Below are 7,500 nucleotides of genomic sequence, written 5' to 3' on the forward strand. Positions count from 1 at the left end.
GCGCCAGGCGCCAGGTGCCGCAGGCCAGCCGCTCCAGCGCTTCAGCGCTCGTACCACACAACATTGGCGTTAGTTTTGAGAAGCACGCGTGGTTCCGCACGCGGCCGCACGGCTACTGCGAGCCGTACAGGTAGCGTGTTGCGCGACACGACACGCACACCGAAAGACATGCAGTCTAGTCGGTAATGATCCTTCCGCAGGTTCACCTACGGAAACCTTGTTACGACTTTTACTTCCTCTAAATGATCAAGTTTGGTCATCTTTCCGGTAGCATCGGCAACGACAGAGTCAATGCCGCGTACCAGTCCGAAGACCTCACTAAATCATTCAATCGGTAGTAGCGACGGGCGGTGTGTACAAAGGGCAGGGACGTAATCAACGCGAGCTTATGACTCGCGCTTACTGGGAATTCCTCGTTCATGGGGAACAATTGCAAGCCCCAATCCCTAGCACGAAGGAGGTTCAGCGGGTTACCCCGACCTTTCGGCCTAGGAAGACACGCTGATTCCTTCAGTGTAGCGCGCGTGCGGCCCAGAACATCTAAGGCATCACAGACCTGTTATTGCTCAATCTCGTGCGGCTAGAAGCCGCCTGTCCCTCTAAGAAGAAAAGTAATCGCTGACAGCACGAAGGATGTCACGCGACTAGGTTAGCAGGCTAGAGTCTCGTTCGTTATCGGAATTAACCAGACAAATCGCTCCACCAACTAAGAACGGCCATGCACCACCACCCACCGAATCAAGAAAGAGCTATCAATCTGTCAATCCTTCCGGTGTCCGGGCCTGGTGAGGTTTCCCGTGTTGAGTCAAATTAAGCCGCAGGCTCCACTCCTGGTGGTGCCCTTCCGTCAATTCCTTTAAGTTTCAGCTTTGCAACCATACTTCCCCCGGAACCCAAAAGCTTTGGTTTCCCGGAGGCTGCCCGCCGAGTCATCGGAGGAACTGCGGCGGATCGCTGGCTGGCATCGTTTATGGTTAGAACTAGGGCGGTATCTGATCGCCTTCGAACCTCTAACTTTCGTTCTTGATTAATGAAAACATACTTGGCAAATGCTTTCGCTTCTGTTCGTCTTGCGACGATCCAAGAATTTCACCTCTAACGTCGCAATACGAATGCCCCCGCCTGTCCCTATTAATCATTACCTCGGGTTCGAAAACCAACAAAATAGAACCGAGGTCCTATTCCATTATTCCATGCACACAGTATTCAGGCGGGCTTGCCTGCTTTAAGCACTCTAATTTGTTCAAAGTAAACGTGCCGGCCCACCGAGACACTCACTCAAGAGCACCCTGGTAGGATTGCAACGGGGTCCGCCTCGGGACGCACGAGCACGCACGAGGCGCGTCGCACGCCTTCAGCTCGCCCCACCGGCAGGACGTCCCACGATACATGCCAGTTAAACACCGACGGGCGGTGAACCAACAGCGTGGGACACAAATCCAACTACGAGCTTTTTAACCGCAACAACTTTAATATACGCTATTGGAGCTGGAATTACGCGGCTGCTGGCACCAGACTTGCCCTCCAATAGATACTCGTTAAAGGATTTAAAGTGTACTCATTCCGATTACGGGGCCTCGGATGAGTCCCGTATCGTTATTTTTCGTCACTACCTCCCCGTGCCGGGAGTGGGTAATTTGCGCGCCTGCTGCCTTCCTTGGATGTGGTAGCCGTTTCTCAGGCTCCCTCTCCGGAATCGAACCCTGATTCCCCGTTACCCGTTACAACCATGGTAGGCGCAGAACCTACCATCGACAGTTGATAAGGCAGACATTTGAAAGATGCGTCGCCGGTACGAGGACCGTGCGATCAGCCCAAAGTTATTCAGAGTCACCAAGGCAAACGGACCGGACGAGCCGACCGATTGGTTTTGATCTAATAAAAGCGTCCCTTCCATCTCTGGTCGGGACTCTGTTTGCATGTATTAGCTCTAGAATTACCACAGTTATCCAAGTAACGTGGGTACGATCTAAGGAACCATAACTGATTTAATGAGCCATTCGCGGTTTCACCTTAATGCGGCTTGTACTGAGACATGCATGGCTTAATCTTTGAGACAAGCATATGACTACTGGCAGGATCAACCAGGGAGCTGCGTCAACTAGAGCTGAGCAGCCGGCCGCCCGGGAGTGTGTCCCGGGGGCCCGCGCGAACACGCAAGCGTCCGCTCAATTATTCTGCAAACAGGAGGAGGCTGAGCTCCCCTGCACCATACACCTCGAAACCCTCTCAGGTCCCGGCGGCGCGCAGCGCCGTCCTAAGTACTTGGTCGGGTTCGAGAGAGGCGCAATCGCCCGGAGTTTGGCGAGTAGACGCTTTAGGTGCGACCACCCGTGCTCCCAACTGAGCTTGCCGCTGCCGACAGAGGCCCGGGAGCGTGCTGTCGTGGCATTGCCGGCGGGAGACAACACGCGCCACCTACGGTGACCGGCAGCTCCAACGCCAGCGCCACAGAAGGACAAAAGCCCCACTTGGGTGCCGAAGCGAACTCTCCCAGCACAGCGCACGCGCCAACACGTCCGCACAGCTGCGATACAAACCACCTGCGAGAACCGCAGAGGCGACCGAGCAGCAGACGGCGTCGCGGCGCCGAGCGCCGGGCGGCGGCGCATCCTCAGCGCACACAGTCCTCAATCGGACCAGCACACTGCAGATGTCCACCGCGCTTCGCACCGGGCCCGCGAGGACCTACTTTGGCCGCACGGCGCCGCGTGCAGGGTGCGCCGGCGCGCAGCTGCGCCGCCTGCCGCCTCCGTCGGCCGGCGCGCCTGCCACTGGCCGCCCCCACCAGCCGGCTGTAGCGCGTGCGCCCACGCACCGCACGGCCAACACGCCGGGAGGCCCCCCCTCACCGGCCGGGGACGGTCCCACCCAGCCACCGCCGCGTATCGCTTCACACCCACATGCCATTCACGTTCGTGGGCATGGTGGGTATCGCTGCAACAACCGGTTGGTAGCTCAACCGATCGTCGCCATCACTGATTCACCCCTAGCGAGAACAACCGCACCACAACGGTTTACCAGTTGTTCATTTGCGTAACGTCACCAGCAAACGTAGGCGTCCATCGCCATTTGCAAATTCAACGATTGTTGCATGCCTGTGTCAGGTGTCACGACACACTGTCTGCCCACATACACGCAACAACATGTCCACGCTTAGCGAACACGTGGAAGGTGGCCCCCGTACGTATGCGATGTCCATTGCGCGAACGACTGTCAACCGGCCTCTGTCGCATGTCGCAGATGTGGAACGCAGTGCACCGTGCTATCACGGTGTGTGAGAAGAGACGACTACGTCTGACAACACGCGCCACTACATCAACAGACGGCTCATGCTGATCGCCATCCAGGGCATACCACACTGCAATCCAGCTCTTATAGGGAGACGACACGTAGCTGAGTGCACAACATTTGGACCGCATGGTTCGCCGTTGTTGGCGCAGTCGTTGTACGGTCACATGTACCACGATGTATCATTCAGTACATGAGGACCAATGTGCAGTACAGTGTGTGATTTGGACGTACAACATCAGCGGACAGTTGACACAGGCCGTACCACAGCGTAGGCTAAGTGCTTCGCCATGCGAATGCCAATGAAACAACTGCAAATGCCAATGAACAACTGCAAAGGGCATTGAGCATGTACGTCCTGCTGCCATCCACATTACAGTGTATAGCTGCAAGGTGTTTAACATGAAGCGATACACTGGGGACCGGGCAGTGCGAGTAGCAAACTATATTGCGGGGGTTGCAGTTAGGCAACACTACACTAATTTAACGCGTCGTATGACAATTACAGAGCAGGTTAAGGCCCAACGTGTGTTGGGTTAAGGCCCAACGTGTGTTGGGTTAAGGCCCAACGTGTGTTGGGTTAAGGCCCAACGTGTGTTGGGTTACGGCCCAACGTGTGTTGGGTTAAGGCCCAACGTGTGTTGGGTTAAGGCCCAACGTGTGTTGGGTTACGTTAAGGGGCAATGTGGGTTACGTTAAGGGGCAATGTGGGTTACGTTAAGGGGCAATGTGGGTTACGTTACGGCGCAATATAGGTTACGTTACGGCGCAATATAGGTTACGTTAAGGGGCAATGTGGGTTACGTTACGGCGCAATATAGGTTACGTTACGGCGCAATATAGGTTACGTTAAGGCGCAATATCGGTTACGTTAAGGCGCAATACAGGTTACGTTAAGGCGCAATACAGGTTACGTTAAGGCGCAATACAGGTTACGTTAAGGCGCAATACAGGTTACGTTAAGGCGCAATACAGGTTACGTTAAGGCGCAATACAGGTTACGTTAAGGCGCAATACAGGTTACGTTAAGGCGCAATACAGGTTACGTTAAGGCGCAATGCAGGTTACGTTAAGGCGCAATGCAGGTTACGTTAAGGCGCAAATACAGGTTACGTTAAGGCGCAATGCAGGTTACGTTAAGGCGCAATGCAGGTTACGTTAAGGCGCAATACAGGTTACGTTAAGGCGCAATACAGGTTACGTTAAGGCGCAATACAGGTTACGTTAAGGCGCAATACAGGTTACGTTAAGGCGCAATACAGGTTACGTTAAGGCGCAATACAGGTTACGTTAAGGCGCAATACAGGTTACGTTAAGGCGCAATACAGGTTACGTTAAGGCGCAATACAGGTTACGTTAAGGCGCAATACAGGTTACGTTAAGGCGCAATACAGGTTACGTTAAGGCGCAATACAGGTTACGTTAAGGCGCAATACAGGTTACGTTAAGGCGCAATACAGGTTACGTTAAGGCGCAATACAGGTTACGTTAAGGCGCAATACAGGTTACGTTAAGGCGCAATACAGGTTACGTTAAGGCGCAATACAGGTTACGTTAAGGCGCAATACAGGTTACGTTAAGGCGCAATACAGGTTACGTTAAGGCGCAATACAGGTTACGTTAAGGCGCAATACAGGTTACGTTAAGGCGCAATACAGGTTACGTTAAGGCGCAATACAGGTTACGTTAAGGCGCAATACAGGTTACGTTAAGGCGCAATACAGGTTACGTTAAGGCGCAATACAGGTTAGGTTAAGGCGCAATACAGGTTAGGTTAAGGTACGACATAGGTTAGGTTAAGGTACGACATAGGTTAGGTTAAGGTACGACATAGGTTAGGTTAAGGTACGACATAGGTTAGGTTAAGGTACGACATAGGTTAGGTTAAGGTACGACATAGGTTAGGTTAAGGTACGACATAGGTTAGGTTAAGGTACGACATAGGTTAGGTTAAGGTACGACATAGGTTAGGTTAAGGTACGACATAGGTTAGGTTAAGGTACGACATAGGTTAGGTTAAGGTACGACATAGGTTAGGTTAAGGTACGACATAGGTTAGGTTAAGGTACGACATAGGTTAGGTTAAGGTACGACATAGGTTAGGTTAAGGTACGACATAGGTTAGGTTAAGGTACGACATAGGTTAGGTTAAGGTACGACATAGGTTAGGTTAAGGTACGACATAGGTTAGGTTAAGGTACGACATAGGTTAGGTTAAGGTACGACATAGGTTAGGTTAAGGTACGACATAGGTTAGGTTAAGGTACGACATAGGTTAGGTTAAGGTACGACATAGGTTAGGTTAAGGTACGACATTTAGGTTAGGTTAAGGTACGACATAGGTTAGGTTAAGGTACGACATAGGTTAGGTTAAGGTACGACATAGGTTAGGTTAAGGTACGACATAGGTTTAGGTTAAGGTACGACATAGGTTAGGTTAAGGTACGACATAGGTTAGGTTAAGGTACGACATAGGTAGGTTAAGGTACGACATAGGTTAGGTTAAGGTACGACATAGGTTAGGTTAAGGTACGACATAGGTTAGGTTAAGGTACGACATAGGTTAGGTTAAGGTACGACATAGGTTAGGTTAAGGTACGACATAGGGTAGGTTAAGGTACGACATAGGTTAGGTTAAGGTACGACATAGGTTAGGTTACGGTACGACATAGGTTAGGTTACGGTACGACATAGGTTAGGTTACGGTACGACATAGGTTAGGTTACGGTACGACATAGGTTAGGTTACGGTACGACATAGGTTAGGTTACGGTACGACATAGGTTAGGTTACGGTACGACATAGGTTAGGTTACGGTACGACATAGGTTAGGTTACGGTACGACATAGGTTAGGTTACGGTACGACATAGGTTAGGTTACGGTACGACATAGGTTAGGTTACGGTACGACATAGGTTAGGTTACGGTACGACATAGGTTAGGTTACGGTACGACATAGGTTAGGTTACGGTACGATATAGGTTAGGTTACGGTACGATATAGGTTAGGTTAAGGTACACATTGTTGTAAGGAAAGGTTTAATGGGGGGCGGGGCGGGGCGGCCGTTTGTTGATTGTGATTATAGTAAGTGGATGCCTGCGGCATCATCTGATTTGCCACGTCAGGATGCACCTTTGGCTCATGACAGGCGGCGCTCTCATTCCATGCTTGTGGCAGACCTGTGTCTTTCATTCCTGCCATTGTTTGTGTGCTGTGAGAGGAGGCAGTATTGTGATGTTGGGTGCACCCCTGTGTAGGACATGTGTGGGTGTTGGTGGCTTGGCTGAGCAATGGTGGTTGTCGGGTGGGTGGGATATTCTGTTTTCTGAGTGGACCTCCCAGTCTGGTTATGACAGTGTGGATTGTCTAATGTGGCGGAGAGGATGCACTGGGTGTTGTTCCATGCTGGTGCTTACATATTGTCTGTGTGCGTGTTACAGGCAGAGAGTAGTGCGTGATAAGGGTGTGTGGCTGACGTGTGGTTGTGATTGTGAGCAGAGTCTTTCAGCATGTATACGGACAGTTGTATACATTATCTGTATTCTGATGGCTCTATCTATTACTAATCAGCGCCGTGTATACGTTTAATCCGGTTCCAGTCGAAACTGTTGTATCTCTGTACATTAGTGACACGGCGAGCCCGCTATGTAGTTACTCGTCTCGGCAGCTTCCACCGGTGTATGGCAAATGATTATAAGGAATCAGTCTAGTCGTCAATACCGATGGTGTGACGTCACATGTCTGGGGTGGGGGACGCTGCGCCCTTCCGGTGGGTCATGGCCTAGAAAGACTCTTCCCACGCAGGGGGGCGTGGACTGTCATTGACTCTTCCAGGTAATATACTTGCCGTACGTTCTTGCGACTGCGAGTGCAACGCTCACCGGTACCGACATGGATGGAGCGCCTCCTAGCTGACCGCTCAGCATCGGCATTCGTACAGAGAGCAACGCGGTCGCGTCTCTAGCTCGTAACTGGTACAGCCCCGCAGCTCATGTATAGGGACAGCGGGAATGTCGCATATTGGAGATAACTCTTCATGAAACGCATGTTATAGGGGTGGATTGCACATTGCGACTGCGGGAAAAGTCCGCCGTTCATCCGCTGGAGTTGCGAGTTGGGCGGTTGGAGTGGGGCGCAGGTGGAGTGATTGCCGGTCCACGATTTCGTGCGGCAGAGGCGCTGGCGTTGGGGTGCTGTGGTCGACAGAGGA

At 51.8% G+C, this 7,500-nt stretch overlaps 1 non-coding gene across 1 annotated transcript; it reads right to left on the minus strand.

Moving 5' to 3' along the window:
- Positions 1 to 183: 183 nt before the first annotated feature.
- On the minus strand, positions 184 to 2,091 carry LOC124591042. Its single transcript, XR_006976900.1, has one exon. It is a non-coding gene; the product is annotated as a small subunit ribosomal RNA (ribosomal RNA).
- Positions 2,092 to 7,500: the final 5,409 nt, after the last annotated feature.

This window comes from Schistocerca americana, unplaced genomic scaffold, assembly GCF_021461395.2.
Source record: "Schistocerca americana isolate TAMUIC-IGC-003095 unplaced genomic scaffold, iqSchAmer2.1 HiC_scaffold_796, whole genome shotgun sequence".
Taxonomy (NCBI): domain Eukaryota; kingdom Metazoa; phylum Arthropoda; class Insecta; order Orthoptera; family Acrididae; genus Schistocerca; species Schistocerca americana.